This window comes from Chiloscyllium plagiosum, unplaced genomic scaffold (assembly GCF_037043375.1).
Source record: "Chiloscyllium plagiosum isolate Xiang-an unplaced genomic scaffold, Cpla_swu_hap1 HiC_scaffold_31, whole genome shotgun sequence".
Classification (NCBI taxonomy): domain Eukaryota; kingdom Metazoa; phylum Chordata; class Chondrichthyes; order Orectolobiformes; family Hemiscylliidae; genus Chiloscyllium; species Chiloscyllium plagiosum.
The window spans coordinates 29,753,150-29,774,521 of NW_028270169.1; the positions used below are offsets into that span (position 1 = coordinate 29,753,150).

A 21,372-nucleotide genomic window follows, 5' to 3' on the forward strand; every position below is an offset into this window, starting at 1 on the left:
TTAAAGTGTTAACCCTCCTTTCTCCGCAGATGTGTTGCCAGACCACCGGTGTTTTGTCAGAAATTTCTGTTTTTATTTGCAACATATCTAGAGACTGAGAACTTAAGGAGATCTAAAACATTGTTACTGCTGAGAATACAAAACATAAATTAAAAAAACGTGATTTCAATTTAAATTATTACACCTCAAGGACACTGTATATTCCTTTAATCTTGCTTTTGTACTGGACTCAAAACATTCTTAACCTTGTATCTGTCTGTATCTATGTTTGACGTCATATTTTTATTATTTTTCTTGAGCTTAATAGATAATAAAATTTCTCTTTCTTTACTCAAGAAAACCTTGTGATTGGCTCTTTACTGATAATCTGGACAATGGGCAACTATATTTTTTATATCAGAAAGCAATATATCCTCATGCTAAGGGGAAGATGAAAGTTTCCCATTTTCAATTAGTGTTTTGGTGAGGAAGAATCATGATGCCTAGTCTGCCATAACTTAGAGCAACTTTTCTCATGCAGACTTCAATACTTCACTTCATTAATTATGCAACTGGGGAGTCATGTAGCCAGAGAAGCTGAAATTCTTGCCACTAACAGGACCTGCCAGGACACATGCCTCCAACACCATATTTAAAGCCCAGATGCACACAACATTAGATGCTACAATCTAAGAACATGTCCCCACACTGTGATGCACATAACTCAACACAACCCAGAGTAAAAGAAAGCTCATCCACCATTTTGCCAACAGGGAGACTGACAATACTTTGCATAACCATGCTTTTATGTGAACAACACTGAGCTTAAAAGCAATGTACATGTAATGTGCTACGGCCTGTTTTGCATGCATCATACCAACTTAAACCATCTTGTGATTGATAGTACTGAATCAGTGGTGAATCCACACATCTCTGCAGGAAAATGTCCCTTTACATAACAATATATCAAGGGAGTGCACTGCTGTTCAAGACTGGGAGATGTACATTGGGCAGCTCACATGTCTGCTTCCCCCCATTGAGTATTGGACTGCAGAGAGAAATTGCATAAAGTCTGCCTCTGTCAGGTTAATCTGTCCTACAGATGCTCAAGCAGTTTAGAGCAACTTAGCAGTCTCCATGCACTCTGAAACATTGAAGGTTAACCAATGATGGAAGTATTAAAAGAATCATCTCAACCTGCAGTCGATAGTGCCCTGCATCTCAGGTTAGCCAGTGGTGGTAGAGAGTCCTAGGGTCTGCGCTGTTAGATTCTCCTCATCATCAGGGAAGGATATGAACAGCTGTGCTCTGGATGTACTTGTAGGTCAAAGATTGGGAGATGCCCATTGATGCCCATTTAATCCTTGAAATGTGTTGCTGGCAGTAAAATTCAGGGCAGCTATGAGCTTGACAGCCACCAGAATGAGGACAGTCACCCATTCTTTTGAGTACAAGTCTTGTTCCAGCAGATGACATAGTTCAGTGATGATTGGCTGGGACATCCTTAATCAGCGCCTGCACTGTCTTTCAGACAGTTTAATAAAATGACAGCAAGGTCTGTAAATGTAGAGTCGCACAATTCTTCTCCACCTCAATGCACCTTAAGCTGCTGTTTCTCCCTTTGGTGGTGTGCAGCAGCCTCTGAAGATTACTGTTTTTGCTAATGAGTCAGTAATCACTGTCTCCTCCTATGTTGTCTTGTTTTTGCAGTAGCACCAAGGCCACAAGGAATCCAACCATGGTGATCTCCATGAGAGATACATTCAGGAAGATAATTTTATTGAAGAAACTCCTGAGGCCCTCACATCCATCACAATGAAGATTCATGTTATGCCCGGAACAGTGTAGCATGGAGGCTTCCCAAGACAGTCATTGCCATGCTTCCAAAAGGAGCTCTGAAGTATGTCACCTTACTCAAATATATGTTGCACAATTAAAATCTTAGCGCTGCATCAGGTGGAGATTTCTGCCAATAGGTCTCCATACTTGCCCTGTCCCCTCCCAAAGCAAAGGCTCACTTCCACATTACAGACCATACGCTTGCATATTTACAGTTTAATGTACAAATCTGGCAGCTGTGAGGCATTATCTTCCCATGCTAGATATGGAATTTGTCTGTGAAAATCAAAATTCAGGTTCTGCTTATAAACGCCTTGTTCTCATTCTAGTTGCATTAGCTGTCAAGACAAGGAGGTAATTAGTGTGCACAATATAATGGCCATCTTTGCTTGAAGCCATAATTTATAATATGCCATCTTTGACAATATATGAGCTGCCACTGAAATATAAATTGAAGCCAAATGGGTGGCATCTCAGTGGAGATATGATTACTACAATTGCTCAAAGCAGGACCTCCAAGTTGAAGAGTTTACACTGATCCAAAAGAAAAAGGCAGTAACTTATTCCACTCAGTTTGCAAGTGGTGTCAGTAGTACTGTGCAGTTGACTTTTGAATCAACATGACAAGGTTCCAACTTCAATCAGTATGAGTGACTTTCAGGCTGTGCCTGTGATGCACTAATTCACCTCTCCCCGCCTTCCCTTTTCCCTCCCCATCTCGTGTTCCCTTTTGTGTACCTGTCCCTGTATACTCTATGACCTTTCAGCCTCCCCCACCATTTCCAGAGCCCATGGAGTGTGTAAACTGCTAGCACAGGTGTGATGTTGCCATTTCACTGTGCCACACAGCAACATGTCAATCTCCTGACTGTTCAATACTCCCTACTTCTCTGTCCATGCTAAAAAGCAATGTATGTCAAACAAAGACTGTCAACCTGGAACTGAGCTCTAAGGACACTGTGCACTAAAAATGCAACATGAGCTACCCAGAGGCTGGCCATTCTAAGTAAGTGCTGAAGTTAGTGAGTGTGCGCTATGAAAGCAATGTTGAGTCTACAAGAGCTGAAGCGTCCAAGTAAGCGCAAAGTGGATGAGAGCTATGCAATGCATGATGTATTTATGCGTTCTTGCACACAGAGGGACCTGGCAGAAACGTTTCAGTCAAAAGGGGCCCATGTGCTCCAACATAATGTGTTGAAGGGATGAAATGATGCAAGAGTTGTTCTAAGGGAAGGCATGATGATGTGCTGGTGGTTTGTCAGTGCTGACTTGAACAGATGAAGGTTCACAGACTTGGAAGCATGGACCATGTAAGGTCATTGTTGTAAAAAGGTGCTTGCACAATGGCTGGGACAAGCATTTGGTGAACTGCAGCTGCATGCCCTGTTCTGATTTACATGTTGAGAATTTGCACCATCTAGTTCACCATCTAGGGGAAGAGAATTGGAATGAACATATAAATAAGTTGAGTCAGATAAATAAGGTTAGAATAGGATTGTCTGAAGTTCAGAAGCCACCATTTACGTCTTGAGTGAAAAAATGAGAAAATGTTTTCTCAAGAACTTGATTTGTTTCACTCTCACTATACTTTCCTAACTTTCTTTCATTGTACAATGGGGAGGGCAGCCCTCCAGTCCATCTAATGTTGCATTCAACCAAGACGCTTGTACAGAAGGGAGTCAATTCACCTCTCCTAAACCTGGCAATGAAATACTTCAAAATGCAATAAGGTAATATCATGTAGAACCATTATTAAACAAGACTTGAAAGAGAATAATATGCTGTGATCCATACCTATATATCTTTACATAGCCATCAAGGGAGTGTATAAAATGAAGAATAGTCTTAATAAAGACCCAAGCCTTAATACATTATTCCTCACAGTTCGGCTGTACAATCTACTTTTTAATGATAACTTAAAAGAAAACCAACTTTGTTCAGTTTACTGTTCTGTTTTGTTTGTTATGTTACCAGTAGGTTGTCGGCCCTGTCATCTGCCCACACTCCTCCTCAACTACATGATCAAACATGGGTATAAGTCTAATGAGAATGAACAAATCACAGCAAAAATTAAGGTTAACTGCATCTAATTAACCTACCAATTAAGACTTGAATAATCACTGAAAAATTGTGCATGGAAAACAAATGAGTGGACAATTGAACACCTTTGGTATTAAAGAGAGTTTTGTGTGAGGCAAGACTAGCAGTGTGTTTAAGACAAAGATCAGCCTAACATAACAGAATATTGAAAATTGAATACAGCACCATGATTAATGACCTCGTAAGGATAATACCATAATTTTATCATTACCATCCCAAATGTCTCATTACTATCCTACTGTGCAGCTCCAGCTGTTTTAATAACATCATTCCAAAACCTAATGATATTAGATTGCTATGCTTGAGGTTGGAACAATTTTTTTTCTCTACACTATTAGAAGTAGTTACTGCCCCATGGAGGAGGTTGGAAAGGTGGCTGCTGCAATATGGTAATCCAATATGATGACAGTTTGTGAATTGATTGTAACTTTTGCAGTTGTTCAACATATAAACAGTTATGATTTGGAGATGCCGCTATTGGACTGGGGTGTACAAAGTTAAAGATCACACAATGCAGGTTATAGTCAACCACCTGATGAAGGAGCAGCGCTCCGAAAGCTAGTGCTTCAAATAAAACCTGTTGTACTATAGCCTGGTGTTGTGTGATTTTTAAACATTAAAACAGAGCTGTTTAAAGCCCTACAGTACTATTGGATAATATTTGGTTATAGTCAGGATTCATTTTTGTTTACAAGTTAGTACTGCAATTCCTCACTCAAACTATTTTTAGTTTATTTTATACTTGCATCACTATGAATTCAGAGAAGAATGCTAAAGTATCTGTAATAAACTGCAGTCACCTTCTGGATATATTTGTACATCCCAATAATACTGTAAATGAGAAATGTCACTTCTGATTTGAAATGATCTACTGTTTTGGCAGAGGTGGTTTATTCTATCCCATATGTTTACATGGTCATCTAATCTCCATGGAATCATAATTAATTTTCATCACGCTGGTGTACTATAAATTAGGCACATGTAAGAGATTAAATTCAGTAGCAATTTTACAAGTTAGTTAAGTAGCAAATGGATGCTTGTTCTAATAAATGGTTGTTATCAGCAATTTGATCAGACTTTTCCATTCATGTGTTGAGCCTAAACAATCATATTGTGTTTAGGCTACTATTACTCTGATCATTCTGCAGCCAGGCAAAACGTGCAATGGAAAGTCAGGGCCAATAGAACTCAAGATTCAGATTATAATCTCACTCACAAATCCAACAAATCTAAAAGGTTGAAAACAGGCTGTGTTGCTGTGTTGATAAGACATGCCTGTTTGATAGTCTGCCTTAAAAGAATGTAATAATGGTTATAATTATTGTTTAACATCACTTGAACTTGGTTGGATGTACTAAACATATACTGACAGGTTGTCAACTGTGAGTTAAACTCAATTTCGCAGTGCAGTGTAGCTATTTTCTAAGCAACCTTTTCAGAGATGTTGTTACACAGTTCTAGAGCAGATGGGATTTGAACATTGTCAACTCTATTCACTCAGTTACTGATGGATCACTTAACACACAATATATTTCAAGCTGGCTCAGCGACCATGCGAGAGGTCATGTAAGTCCTTCAACATGGTATTGAAGGTCATAGTGAAGGAACCACAAAGGAGAAGGGATGTCCTATTCTCACAAAGCAGGTAAGGAAACCAACTAGCTCTTCTTTCTCTCACTGTTGCAGCAAGTGTTCTGGCTCTGGCTGGCCTGTCCTCCTCCAACAGACCAAGGAGGGCCCTTAGCAACATCAAAACCAAATAACTTCCTCTGGTACCTTCTGTAAATTGGTTAGCTCAATTAGCTGGACAACTGGTTTGTCATACTGAGTAACACCAATAGCATGAGCTCAATTCACATATCAGATGAAGTCACTATGAACCCTCCTTCTCAAACTCTCCTCTCTCCTCACCTGAGACACAATAACCTTCAGATTACACCTCTCTCTAATGGAGAGCAACCCAATGGTCAGGTAGGATTATGGTGAGCTGAAAATGTGTTGCTGGAAAAGTGCAGCAGGTCAGGCAGCCTGAAGAAGGGCTCATGCCCAAAACGTCGATTCTCCTGCTCCTTGGATGCTGCCTGACCTGCTGCGCTTTTCCAGCAACACATTTTCAGCTCTGATCTCCAGCATCTGCAGTCCTCACTTTCTCCTAGGATTATGGTGACACTACTTTCTGTAGAATAGTGCAATTATTTTATTTTTAAGTGAAATCCTCAGAGATTTTGACAATAAAACTAAATAGATTATTCGTGAAGTATGCAACAAGTGTTATAGCAAGTCTCCCAATGTATTTCAAATTTATTCTTCAAACCACCAGCAACAGGTAAAATGTAGAAGATGATATGTCTCTAAGTAGAACTCCAAATACTTTGCAAGAACTTGTTTGTTCCCAATCATATTAGGTAAGGATGATGGATTATTATCCAGTGAAGTGCTATACATTGTCCTAAATGAGTTCTAATATGGAACATGAGGAGCAATCAGTCCTTAAGCAATTTCCCAGGTAATTATTCCTAAAGCAAGTTTTAATTCTTTATAAAGTAAATTATGAAGTATGTAAACCATTGAGGCTCAAACACTGATATTTGCAAAGCCCATTACTTACAACTTACCAATCTAAAAATGGCATGTGTTTTTTTTAGATTAGATTAGATTACTTACAGTGTGGAAACAGGCTCTTCAGCCCAACAAGTCCACACCAACCCGCCAAAGCGCAACCCACCCAGACCCATTCACCCCATCACCTAATACTATGGTCAATTTTAGCTTGGCCAATTCACCTAACCTGCACATTTTTTTGGACTGTGGGAGGAAACTAGAGCACCCGGAGAAAACCCACGCAGACACGGGGAGAATGTGCAAACTCCACACAGTCAGTTGCCTGAGGCGGGAATTGAACCCGGGTCTCTGGCGTTGTGAGGCAGCAGTGCTAACCACTGTGCTACCGTGCTGGTGTTTTCTGTTTTCTCTCTGTTAATCCATTTTCACTCCATGTTATAAAAGCAAAATACAGCAGATGCATGAGATCTGAAATTAAATTAGAAAGTGCTGGATAAACTCAATATTCCTGTTCATCAGTATAAAATCCACCATGGCTTCATCTCTCTTCAGTTCCAAAGAACAATTATAATAGACTTGAAATGTTAACTTTGTTTTCTCTTTGCTAAACAATCCTCACTCCATGATAATATTTTCACCCCAATCCCATCACTATGTAATATTCTCAAGCACACATTGTGAATTGCTTCTGGAAAATCAAAATACAATATATCCTTAGGTTCTTCCTTATCTACTCTGCTAGTTGCAATCTCCACCCAAACTTGACTTTCTGAGCTAAGATTCTTTCTCTGTACTTATCCCATGCTTTACTACCAGGTGAACAAGTTTCTATTTAATCCATCTCCTGTTAAGGTCAAGTATCCTGGAACATTTAACTTCCACCCTTGGCCACATTGCAACCAAGCTTCCATAATGACTTTTAACTTAACCTAATTTCTTTCAATGTATGCTATTATTTATCTGCTTTGTTGCAAACATTTCATATTTGTAGATATAGTGTTTTAGATATAATTATTCCTATTTTTCCTTAATGTGACCTTGGTCACTGATGACCTAAGATCTTGTTAAAGTGATAGTTCTTGTAGTAAGGAACGTTATTTTTTCCTAAAAACTGAAAATGCTCCAATATTTCTTAATTAGTTGCCTTACTTGATTCAATCTGTACTCTCTAGATGTGCGCAAGAACCTGGGGTTGTCCATTAACGGTTTTTGCCCCAAATTTATCTCAAAAATGCTAAAATTATTCATGAGGAGAAAGTTATCGGGAAATAGCAACAAAATAGAATTGTACCTACATGTTTTTGGGAACCAGAATGCTTTGTCCGCCCCGTGGTGTGCTATTCTCTATCATTTGAGATTGATGCAGAGGGTATACCTGCTGGACTTTAACATAACAAATCCCAAGCAGCCATCAGATTAGATATTAACAACAACATACATTGAGAAAAATATTTATTTTTAATAATTAATCCTTTTGAAAATATTAGCTAACATATTCCCAGCAAGAGGTAATTTCACAAACTGCACCTTGCTCAGATTCTAATTTTCTCATCTATTTTCGACAGTTAAGAGAATAGCACTGATTGTTTGTTTGAATTTCAAGCTTGATGAAAGTGTGTACTTTGCCTGTCATGTTAATTATTATTTACCTGGTTGATGTTACTGGCTTTTTCATATGCCTTTTAGTTTCTTCAGTAATTTCATAATTTTCATGATGAGTATTATTTCAGACCAAAACCACTGGATGTTGTAACCCACCTGGAATTCAAGAGTTATCACAACAGTGGTGGGGTGTGAGGGTGGGGGATTCATGAAGGAAGAATTTGAGATGGGACTCCAATCTGGCAGATTATGGCCCATTTAAACTGCACATAAAATCCTCATTGGGAGGTGGCTTCTTCAATGCAGTGTACATCTCAGCCGCCCTCCACTACCCTCCCCTTTACATGCACCTGTAGCATGTAAGTGGCATTTTGGAGAAAGTTTCTTTCCTGGAACATTTTCAAGGTGCATTCATTTTAAATCCAGTAGAACCCACTTTTCTGGACAACAGTGTTGGACAGCTGTGCCTGTGTCACCATAATAAGTATGAGAAACAGCCTCTTAATATAACCTACTCCATCCTGGGGTTTGTTGTAGGAACACTGCAGTGGGCAAAACCTCTGTACACCATACAGCAGGTCAGTTCAGACAAGTTGGGAGATGAGGGATGGTTAGTGACTGTTGAAATAACGACTGTTGAAAACATCCCATGAAGTGTCAGATTGACATTGGTGCATCATGCAACATCGCGGCATTCACAAGCTGGTGTGAGTCGGTACAACATGGCAATCCAAAGTGAAGCCCTTTAAAGTAAGTTTAAGGCAATATGATTGCACCATGCCCTGCCAAAAGGACATTGTGACTCCATTGCAACATAACAAACAAGGATCTGGAGTTCTAAATCTGTAGATGTCAAGCACATGACACTCATCTTAGCCAGAGTAAGTCTAAAGCTTGATCTGGTAACCCTCAATGTCCCTCAGAAGACATTTTCAATATCACAGTGCAATAAACCATTTCAGCAAGTTGACAGGGTCTGCTGGCATTGCCTTCTCTGGTAGTTCACCCAAAAGAGGACAGTCCTACTCTGTACCCTCCAGGTCCTTGTCTACAACACCGGATACCACTTTTGCTTTCTCGTCCATGCCCAGAGCGAATGTCTATGAATGTGCAGTGCAGCACTGGACTGCCTATGCTTGACCAAGTGAGTAAAGGTCTTTAAAAGATAGCATCAGTACCAGGATTTCAGGATTATAAGCTCATAAACATAGACATTTATAGATTGGAAGGAGGTTGTTTGGCCCATCATGTCCACACTTGTCAACAAAGATCTGGCAATACTACATTATCCAGCTTTTGGCCCATGGTCCTGGAGGCCACACAAGTGAATATATGAATACTGTTTAAACATTACAAGAGTTTCTGTTTCAAATACCCTTTCAAGTATACAGTGAGTTCCAGACTTCCACTTCCACTGGGTTAAAAAAAATTCTCAATAACTCCCCTCTTATTTTTCTACCTCTTTGCTTAAATCTGTGCTCCTGGTTATTGATCCCTCTACTAATGGAAAAAGTGTTGTCCTATCTGCTCTATATGCACATCTCATAATCTTATACATTTCCATCATGTCTCCTCTCCAGCTTTGCTGACCCAAGGAAAACAACACCAGCCTAAACAAAGTTTGCTCATTGCTCAGATCTTCAAAGCGAGTCCTTCCAGCTGCAGCAAGTAGGAGAATTGGACTAGCAGCCAATGATCGGGGTGCCATAGAAGCATGCTTGGTCGTTTAGTCCTAGGCCTTGCAGAAAGAAACTGTCCAGGAAACTGAATGAAAATGACACTGCCAAAATATAGTAAGATTCAGTCCCATGTGTGCAAAGCGAATGCAAATACTGAGGAAGAGAACAAACTGTTAATGCATGAGAAGGGTCATGCATACATTTTGTAACTTGGGTAGTGAAAAATGTACCTGATAATGCAGTTTTTTGCTTGATTTTTATATAAAAGGGGAATGTTTGGATTGAAATGTAATTATGTGCAAACATACTTCCTAGCCTGCTACAATCACGTGGCCTTTACCATGAGGCATACATGTTGTAAACAGACATCTTAAATTCTCTTTAATAAACACCCCATGCTGAACACAGTGCTGCTTTGATCTACCTGTTGTTGTACTCCAAAACATCTTGAACTTCCTCCTTTAAAAAGTCTCACAAAATTAAGTACCATTCAGGAAATCAACAGGGAAGAGGCAGACTCTCCCTGGGATCAAATTCTCTGAAGCCAAAAGTCCTGAAAGCTAAGGATTGTCAACCAATCAGAGATGAGCATCTCTTCACTGAGCAGTGGTGCCACCAGGAAGGCAACAACTGCTGCTGGCACTGCACCCACCTGAGACCTAAAATCCTGAATGGATCCAGGTGAACGATGACAGAAGAAACACTGTGGAATGGGGATCTGGTGTAAAGCCTACCCATGTTTAAAAGACACAAAATCACTGACAAGGGATAAACAGAATGAAAAAGCCTGCTCCAGCATTTAGACACAATGACGGACAAGTAAATAAAACAGAATTAAACGTCTGCTTCAGCACTTAAGTGAAGCACGATGGTAACTTTGAACAGGCTACTCCAAGGTGAACAGGAGGCCCTACATAAACAGCCATCTGAGAAAATTTAGTAAGAGGATGTCTAAAAATAGCCACAAGTTCATTAAACCATGACAAGTGATTAATTCCGGCCTCATTAATGAACGGATGTTGTCCCATTAGGTGAACAGTGCCCATTAGAACGGGGGGTGTAAATCTCATTCAGCCTAAATCATGCAACTGTGAAAACAATAGCTGAAGTTATTTTGTAGGAATCAAGTGTTTCTTTGAAGTTATTCATAATGTTAAGAAATAGGTTCTAGTTAAAGATTCTTTAGATAATCACAGATATAGATTTCAATATAATTATTGATACACATATATAACCAAAATATAATAGAAGCATTAGGGGAAAAGCATTCAAACATTGATGTGAAAGATAATTAGTCTCAGGAAATGCTTTCCTCATCTCCAAAAAAATGTCTGGTACATCCTGAATGAAATAAATTGTTCACAGAAAGTGCTAACAGTAAAAGTACCTGTAAAACTTTAATTTATAACTAACCTTATAATAGGAATTAATGCTATAAATCTTATGGCAGTTGATTAGAACCAACTGTCTTTTGTATTTTTTATATATATATAATTAGGACAGTGGAAAATACAAGAGGAGTAACAGAACTTGATGGAGATAGCAAATGAATACAAGGGACTACAAGGGGCTAGAAGTCCTTAGAGATCCTCATGGATGATTTTGGGATAGTGTAGGGGGACGAGCTGAGAAAAGTCCACAGGTCGGTGCAATATTGAGGGCCGAAGAGCCTGTTCTGCGCTGTATTGTTCTATGCTCTATGTTCTATAAGAAAGTCTGCAACTGGTCCAAAGGAGTATAACCAGTGACTTTGGAATGCAAGTTAATAGAATAGATGTATAGATAGATCCCAAGGCCTGGAAATTGCCATGTCTGTTAAACACCATGAGATCATGGGAACCTGGTACTGTCCTTAGGAGTGCCCGTCATTGATTGTATTTTACAGGATTGGATGTATAGAATAAGGGGAAGGACACATTGACCATGTTGTATGTGATTATTGTAACACAAAATGTGTAAAAATGCAGTATTTAACTGTAAATACCAGAGAGTGTCTTTGATCTTTCTTCTCAGCTGAAGATTAATAGAATGACTGGGTTCTCATGTCAAGGCCAAATTTGGGGGAAGGTCTTTGGTCGTCTCCCTGCATTAGCCAGTTGTTGCTTGTATAGGAATAAAGTCTGCCACATGCCGGATTGCTGCCTGCCTCCTGAGTCTTTGTCCCCGATCGGGGGGTTTCGCTCCGTCAAGGGGGAATGATGGTCATTGGCATAGACAAGGGTTTCTGTCAATGTGGCCCCCTTGGACTTAAGCAGCATACTTTTGGAAATATAAACAGACCCAAACCCAGAGTACAGTCCAAAACCATCCTCACTCCCATATGATAGAAACTCTTTTTCTTTGTGATCTCTACTGGCATTCATTGCCCACTAAAGAGCTCACAGGCAAGAAAGTCATCTATGGACCTTCGCACCACTGACTTAACTGTAGTTGAGACAGGAAAGTAGCAAAGAAACAAAGGCAGGAGTAATTTTAACTTTGTGATATGCTGTAAAATTGCTGATATTAGTTGATTGTCCCTTGTATATCTTGTCTGATTTTCCTTGACCTCAATGGAAGGGTACATTTTCAGTTAATCACTGTGAAATAATGCAGTGAGTCACAGTATGTTCAGGAAATCACTGGCCATGTTCCATCCCTAACCAAATAAAGGGACTCTGTTGAAAAGGCTGCAATCCAAACTGAATTGTACTGGAGAAGTACATTTCTTGTTACATCTGGAAATGTCACAGCTGCCTGTTCTCTATTCCTATTCTTTATTGGGATTTCAGACAGTCAGTTTTATTAAAGGAATCTGCATAGTGTACTGACTTCACTTTCTTTTCGTTTCCATTTGGCTCATCCACAATTTATGAAAATGTATGAGGTGGGAGTTGAAAAGGCAAAGAGGTTAAGTTTGTTTTGTTCATCTACACTCTTTAGGTTCCACTTGGTTACAACATAGTGTAGCTCCAATGTGAAACTACCAGATCCAATCACAATTTTAAAAATGCAGAAAAACTGCAACCAAATGTACATGCATTGGATTTCATTTTCCAGTACCTCCTTAGGGCCCCGGTTAATGGATTAATACTAACTTTTGGGCAAAATAAGTACGATTGTGCTGGGAAGGTGAGCTCCAAAATTGAGGTGAAAGGCTGTTAATCTTGTCATCATGGGTTTGCAGACAGTCATAAGTGAGGACAGTTTCTTACTTAGTGTGCTGCCTAATCTCAAGTTTCCAAAGGATTTTGTGGCAAAACGAACATAATTTTTAGTGATATATCTAAATGTCTTTGAATAAGTTAGAAAATGTCTACTCATTGTCTACCAAGTGATCCATGTTTTCTGATTTTGAAAGCAGAGCATTTGAAAGCAATTCCAATGGACAACTGACCCCAATATTTACAGTGCGTTGTTTTCAGTGGCTGGAAGACATTGATATAGGAAACTCTGAAATACATCACAACTTATTTCTCCAAGTCTGCCTGACAGCCTTACCATCAGAGGAGCAGAGGAGCAGGCAGGGAGGCAGGAAAGAGGTCATATAGGAGTTATCTGCTGTGTCTGTAGATTATAGTATCGTGAGTGAGATGTTGAGGAGGGTGGCAAAATGTGGTCAATGGGGGATGGCAAAATGGTGGCCTTGGATGCACAATTGTGGTCGGTGGGAGGGCAAAATGATGGGCAGGGGAAAGAGGTAGTGGCCTTGAAAGGTGTGCTTTTTCTTCATTTGCTTAGGGATGTAGATGTTGTTGGGTAGATCAGCATTTATTGTCACTCTCTAATTACCCTGGAGGAAGTGATGATGAGCTGCAGTCCTGAGCTGCTACTGAAGGGACACTCACAGTGCTGTTAGGAGGTGACTCCCAGGATTTTGACTCAGTGACAGTGAAGGAACGGTGATATAGTTCCAAGTCAGGATGAACTATGGCTTGGAGGGGGTGTAGTGGTGTTCCCACATATCTTGTTTTTGTAAATGGTAGTGGTCATGGATTTGAAAGGTGCTATTGAAGAAATTTTACTGTGTTACTACAGTGCATCTTCTGATGGTATACACTGCTGTCACTGTGCATCAGTGGTGGAGAGAGTGAATATTGAAAAAGAGTACATGGGACACCAAGAAAGTGGGCTGCCTTTTCCTGGATTCTGTCAAGTTTCTTTAGTGATTTCTGATATTTTTGTATCAAGGTATTCCAGCCTATTCCTTCCTGTGTCTTGTGAATGGTGGGCAGACTTTGGGGAAAAACGAGGTGACTGACTCACTGCAAAATTTCTATACTCTTACCTACTCTTGCAACCACAGTACTTATATGACTGACTCCATTCAATCTTGGTTCAAAGGTATTTCCCAGAATGCCAGTAGTGGGAGGATTCATTGATGGTAATGCCATTGATCATTAAGGGCTATGGTTAGATCTTGTCTCATTAGAAATGGTCTTGACTGGCATCTGTGTGGAGCAAATGTTACTTGCCACTTATCAGCCCAAGCCTGGATGTGGTTTGAACCTTACAGTACATGCACACAGACAGCTTCAGTATTCAAGGAATCAATAGTGGTACTGAACGTTGTGCAATCATCAGTGAACAACCTCACTTTTGACTATATGAATGAGAGAAGGTCGCTAATGAAGGCACTGAAGAAGGTTGGACCTAGAATGCTGCCCCGAGGAACTCCTGCAGAGATGTCTTGTGGTTGAGCTGATTGACCTCCAACAACCACAGCCATCTTTCCTTGTGCTAAGTATGACCTTAATGGTCCCAGGAATGAAAAGCTTAACATATGAGAAACGTTTGATGACTCTGGGTCTATATTCAATGGAGCTTAAGGAATGAGGGGGGGTTCTAGATGAAACTTATAAAATACCGAATGGCCTGGACAGAGTAGATGCTGGGAAGATGTTTCCATTGGTAGGAGACACTAGGACCCAAGGGCATAGTCTTAGAGTAAAGAAAGACCTTTTAGAATGGAGATAAGGAGAAACTTCTTCAGCCATAGAGTGGTGAATCTTTGGAATTCATTGTTACAGAAGGCTGTGGAAGACAGGTCACTGAGAATATTTAAGATGGAGATAGATAGGTTCTTGATTGTCAAGTGGATCAAGGGTTACAGGGAGAAAGTGGGAAAACAGGGTTGAGAAACTTACCAGCCATGATTGAATGGTAGAGCAGACTTCAGCTGAATGGCCTAATTCCTGCTCCTATGTCTTATGGTCTCATGAGAGGAGAGTTTTCCCAATTCCCATTAACTCTGGTTTTTCTAAGATACACTCAGTCAATTTTGTTTTAATTTAATCATGGAATCTGCGTGTCACTGGCTGGGCCAGCATATATTTCCCATTTCTAATTACTCTTGCGAATCATAAAATCTGTATAGTGTGGAAGCAGGCCATTCGGTCCATCAAGTCCACACCCACCCACCGAACAGCATCCCACTCAGACCCATCCCCCTACCCTATCCCTGTAACACTGCATTTCCCATGGCTAATACACGTTGCCTTCACATCCCTGTGACACTATGGGCAATTTGGCATGGCCAATTCACCAAAGCTGCATGTCTTTTGACTGCAGCAATTGGAGGAAACCCCACACAGACACGGGGTGGGGGGCGAATGTGTAAGCTCCACACAGACAGTTAATGGAGGGTAGAATCAAACCTGGGACCCTGGCCCTGTAAGGCAACAGTGCTAACCACTGAGCCTCCATGCCACCCCAAAGGACTTGGTGGTGAGCTGCCTCCTTGAAATGCACCAGTCCATATGCCATAGGTAGACACCCAATGCCATAAAATCTATGTTCTATGATTTTGTCCTAACATCAGTGAAGGAATGGTAATATATTTCCATGTCAGATGGTGAGTTCGGCTTTGATGTGATGGGAGCCATTCTCTCCTAGGTCTGCAGCACTTCTGCATCTATCATCTAACAGTTGAAGCTGGCTTGCAAAGAAAATCTGGATTCATTGAAAATAAATTGATGGATATTTTCTCCAAGGGTAAATTCTAAGCAGTTAAGAGGAATTAGCAAAATTATTTTGTGTGAACCATCAAAAAAGTGATATGATTGTCCTCACCATGACATTCACGTAGTTTTGAGGAAGCTGCTCTTAGATGAAAAACAGAATAAACATCACTGAACTTGTCTCTCTTTAATTGAATTTTCACTTATAAATATAAAAACAAGCAATCTAAACACAGTGAAGACAAAAATCTGCTGGCCAGCTCTTGGCCTTCATAGAAATTACACATCAATCTCTAATTTCAAGGTAAGTCGAACAGCTATCTTTCATTAATAACTATACTTCAAACCAGGTATTATTCATTAGCATAAATTATTGCATTACAAAGCCCTTTATAGAGGTCATAATTCCAATCAACAAAATACCTCAATCGAGCATTTGAAATGACTGTGCAAACAGTTTAGCCATTTGTGGTTCAAAGGATGTGATAGAGCTAACATTTGTATGAGAAATTTCACATCTGCTGCACTGACAGGATTCGTAGCTTCTTACACAGGACTAGGTTAGATTAACCTATGAGCTGTGAAAATAAGAGAAAACAGCAAGTTTGCAAGTGAGAGCTTAGGTATTAATGTAGTATTTGAATGCTGAAGGAGAAAAAATACTCAATAAATAAATAAGCCCCCTCGAGCAGGCACGATGATGGGGGATTGGTTAGGAGATTCGGGACAGAATCTTGGCATTTGGAATACTGTCTGCAATTAGGATAGGGCCTAACCAAGGCTGATGCAGGAATCCTGCCCACTGGTGCTGGAACATCAAGTGGGTTCATTAATAAGACACTTAAAGCCAATTGTTTCTGAGCCCAGTGGAATTTACTGGTGGCTCAGGGATTTAATGGGAGTTGCCCAGCTTTTCCTGCACTTCTCAAAAACCAGCCATCAAAACTATATCAAATTGCAAAGGCATCATGGGGTTCAATTGTTCACGGATACTTAGTGCTGGATTGTGGGACGTGACATCTGATGTGGTGTCCACTGAAAGCTACCCATTCTTGTCTCTGAATCCCCTTCTCCCCCTGTCCAGACAGCCCCCCCCCCCCCCTTCTCCACTGCTCTCATTCCACCCTTACCTATAATCAGGGGTCTAAAGTCTGATTAGGTCATCAGAACATTACTGATAGCAGTGACCACCCCTAATGAAGATGTTGGTAGTGGTAAAATTCAGTTGGTAGCTGATTAACAGCTCTCATGGTGAGGGTGGGATTTCTGCCCCAAACCTGAACCCCAGATCCTAAACCCTGTGGGAGGCCCAACGCAGTACAAACGAGCTCCTAATCAGAACATGCCCCCAATGAAATAGGACAGGGTTTGCATCAGTTCTCTAACTGGAGGGTAAGAGTAAACCCATCACAAGTACAAAATTCCAGCCACTGATAAGCAACAGCAAAAAAAAAAGCACTCACATTTAGAGTCAAATATTCCAAAATAACTACGAACAAATGAGGAGGTTGTGAATTAGTGTATTAAGCATACCGAAAGAAACTAGCATAAAAATCTCATCAGAGAATCAACAGGGAACTACATTCAGTTCTGCTATTTTCTGATCAGATTTTGGTAGACAGAAATGTATCAATCTCTATTTTAAATATGCTTAAAGACTGCAGTTTCCAAAGCCCCTGTGGTTGAGAATCCAAAGATTAACTCAGAGTACAAAAGTCTTTTTCTCATCTCCATTCTAAATAGCCATCCATCTTCTTCTTAAATTGTACCCTCTGGTTCTAGGTTCAAGGTTCTAGATGGAGAAATATCTTAGCTGCATCTAGCTTACCTATCCCTTTAAGTATTTTGTAAGTTTAAATGAGATCACCTCTCATTCATCCAAGCTCTAAAGAATGCAGGCCTAATTTACCCAATCATTTTTCATAGGACAGTCCACCATCCAAGGAACAAGTCTAGTGAACCTTTATTGCACTCCCCTCTGTGCCAATAATATCTTTCCTGTGATAGGGAGACCAAAATTGCACACAATGCTTCAGATGCGGTATAACTGTATTTTGGTACAATTGAAGAAAGACTGCCATTCCTTACCTAAGCTTTCTTGCAATAAAGGCTAATATTCAACCTGGAATAAAGGCTAATATTTGGAAGGCTAATATTCAATTAGCCTTCCAAATAGCTTACTGTAACTACATGTTAGCCTTCACAAAGGTAACACAAGTCCCTTTGCACATTTACATTTTCTGACCTCTCACCATTTTAGAACTAGTCTGTACGTCTATTCTTCCTATTGAAATGGATAACCTGCCATTTATTTCAAACGTGCTGGGCATCTGGTTCGGAGTGCCTGGAGCATGCACCAAAACTTAGGCAGAGCACATTGCCAGGGTGAGATGGAAATTGAGCAGATGGGAGCACTGCTCCCTCTCCATTGCAGGTAAAGACTGGTTATCAGGTGTGAGTTACTCTCAGTGTTGTCGTGCGTGGTGCAGTTCTGGCACATTTTCAGACTCCATTTGAGGTCAAAGTCGGTAGAGAATCAATGGGTCAAATGGCCTCTATCCAAAATATAGGGCTTCTATGTTTCCATGCTTCTATTCTATCTATTGTGTTCTTGCCCACTCAATTAATCTGTCCAATTCCTTCTGAAGCAAGTTTACATGTTCCTGCCAACTGTACTTAGCTTTGGATCATCCATAAATTTAGAAATATGATATTTATTCCCCACAAATTTTTTCAGCCTGCCTTCCCTTCGACTTTGGTGTTACTTTTGGAGGTGAGACCAGTGATATCATGCTTCGTCATAACATCCATTAATTCTGCCCAGGATATGTCCAATTGAAAATCTGTGTCGGCACAAGGAAGGCCTAACTATCAAACACCTGCAAGCAGTAACCTCCATCCTGAAGGCTTCAAGAGTTCAACAGATTTCGATCCTTAATAATTCTGCTCTCAGTAGGTGTGAAATCTGGTTGGTCTATGAGATTGAACAGAGAGAGAATTTTCAAACTGAAGAGAGGGGTTGTTGAAGTGATGAGATGAGAAACCATCTAGCTTCCTTCTGATGAGTTTGTGTTCATTTTAACACCCGCCTCTGTTCTAGATGCTTTATATTTGCATGTTCCTGATTGCAGAAGGAAGCGCAAGCCATTGGAGCTATTGCAAGAGAGGATTTTGGGCTGGCTATGATGTCCTGAAGGAATTGTTCCTGGTACTGTGTGTTTGTATATTATGCTAACAATATAATGTGAAGATTTCTCCTTGAAGTAGCTACTTTCTGGCTGCCACTTGATACGTAAGTTGTCGCCGTGAGACAAGATGATTGGAGAAGGCCAACCAGGGAAGGAACATCTAACGTTTTATTGTTGGGATCAAGAGCTCTTCCATTCTTAATTGAGGGGAAATATTTTTAGAAGAGTCTTAGCTTTATAGATCTTTTTCAGATATTGCTCCTTTTCTCAAAAATATTAGCTTGGCAGAAAACCTGTAATGACACTACGACATGGGTATGGTGTTCAGATTGCAGTTGCATGCCAATGATGTCCTTGAACCTGATCTGCATCTGTAAAGATGGATCCCACAGTTTTCCAATGGATATCCTGCTCACTGACTAAAAGAAGCTGGTTACTAGTGACATCCACGGAACAACAGCCTGTTTAAAAAGGGCATTGTAACTGTCCATCAGAGCAATTTACACCAATTGTCCTCCTTCAAATAATTCAGCAGAGTTTGAGTCATTTATTGCCACAAAACCTACACAGAAGTTAAGATGGAAGAAGAAAGCTATACATAAGTTAAGATGAGATTTTCAGGATTTGGTCTGTTGAAATAACAGTTTGAAGTTGTGAAGTTAGTTTAATGTTTGCTGAGCTGACTGAAGATCTGGGAAAACCATAAGATGAGCCAAAAGCATCACCGTCACAAGTTCAGACTTGTCCAATGAAAAGTTAAATCAGGAACAGCAATCTTGCTTTAGGAGGTGCATCCTATTTTATGTAAGCCTTGTAAGTTTTGGTTATACCAAATATCATGTTGTTGGGCAGTCTAATCATGAGATGATTTGAAGAGCAGCCTGTCCTTCATATTAAGATCAGCTCCAGAATTAACGTAGCCTCGTCCAATGGCCACATTCTTGTCTATGTCTCACTCTAAGACTTTGAACATATAGGGCCTTATTTTATTCTCCAGATGTGGGAGAATTTTGAATGAGCTAAAATCTCATTTATCATATCAGCTGTTACTTCAGTTCAGCCTGTAGGGGTATTGTACAGTTTGTGGTATGATCTTTGACATAAAGTATCAAAACAAGACCTGTCCATCCGCTCAAGTACACGCTAATGATTTAATTACACTTTAGAAAAAACAGGGGCATCCTGGCCAACGTTCATTACTCAACAACACAGCCAAAAGAGAATGGCTGTTCATTTATTCTATTGTTGTTTTTGGACCATACTGCATGCAAACAGTGACTGCAAATCGTTACTAAGACATTGTTGTATAGCGCATCGGGATATCCTGAGAATATAACAGTGCATATATTAGTGTTGTTTATACCTACATTCAGCCTGAATGGTTATATTGCAGTTCAGTGAAAACTTTGATGCAGATATTTTATGACCTGACAATTTAATGTAAATGCTTTATCAACACAATTAATTGTGCTTACTTATTGGGATTATTCACTAAACAGGAATCTGATGGAATGTATTAAACCTGTGGCATAATTTCCTTAAATGGAAAGATTTCTAAGATATGAATTGTTTCCAGCTGGAAATCAGGTCAGAATTTAGTTATTGGATGTCGATAGAAAAAACAGTTTGTGATTCTCCATTCTTATTCACGTTGACAGAGTTGATCTTTGATAGGTTGAATTATTTTCATTTTAAGTGCCATAAATATTCATGGTTTGTCCTGTCTCAACTATGCTTACTTTCTGGATCAGCCTACCACTTCACTCTCTTTGCACTTTGAACTATTGTAGAAAGACCCATCATAATGAATAATGCATATTTAAAAATTGGTGAAGGTTCATTGTTTTAAAAGAAGAATGTTTTTAACTCCCTTGCCCAAACACTCAAGAGAAAAGTTTAATTCTTAGAAAAGAGAAAGGAAGGCCCAAACTGCATGACTGTACCTACCTCCAGCTTTACGAGGGAGGGTGAACAACATATTCTCAAGGGGCAGGTCAATATTATAGACCCAGTAGCTAAGGAGAGGTGAGGGTTGCTGCATTGCACAAGTAAGTACTTTTCCATTTCTGATTGTGGACCAAAAGGAGTAGTAGTGTTTCCTCCCATCTCTAAACCTGTATGTTTGCCTGTAATAAATCCTTCTTCATGATATTAGTCTTATTTACTGCTACCAAAAGGGAAAGGTGCCCACACATAGATAGAAGACAGTTTGGTTTTGTGGAACAGAATAGTTTATTTTGTTGCATTTAATAGCTAGTTACTTCACATGTAAGTTACATATTAGCTCTTGTGAGACCTTATGTTAGACTCAAGACCAAGTATGCATTACTGTCGGGGCATTGGTTAGCTCAATTGGCTGGATGGCTAGTTTGCAATGCAGGGTAATGCCAATAGTGTATAGTATAATTGCTGTAGCAGCTAAGATCACCATGAAGGTCCATTTAATCCAATAAAGGATGATACATCTTCCTGGGTGAATCCAAA

At 39.9% G+C, this 21,372-nt stretch overlaps 1 long non-coding RNA gene across 4 annotated transcripts in view; it reads left to right on the forward strand.

Annotated features, from left to right (window-relative positions):
• The window catches only part of LOC122564049 (uncharacterized), a 72,255-nt gene extending 59,031 nt beyond the window's left edge, over nucleotides 1-13,224 (forward strand). The window contains exons 3-5 of one of the 4 annotated variants that reach the window (XR_015752340.1): nucleotides 1,690-1,879; nucleotides 5,420-5,563; nucleotides 9,663-13,224. This is a non-coding gene — a long non-coding RNA (uncharacterized LOC122564049). The remainder of the gene's footprint in view (nucleotides 1-1,689; nucleotides 1,880-5,419; nucleotides 5,564-9,662) is intronic. The other 3 variants (XR_015752343.1, XR_015752341.1, XR_015752344.1) reach the window with 3 other exon arrangements.
• Nucleotides 13,225-21,372: the final 8,148 nt, after the last annotated feature.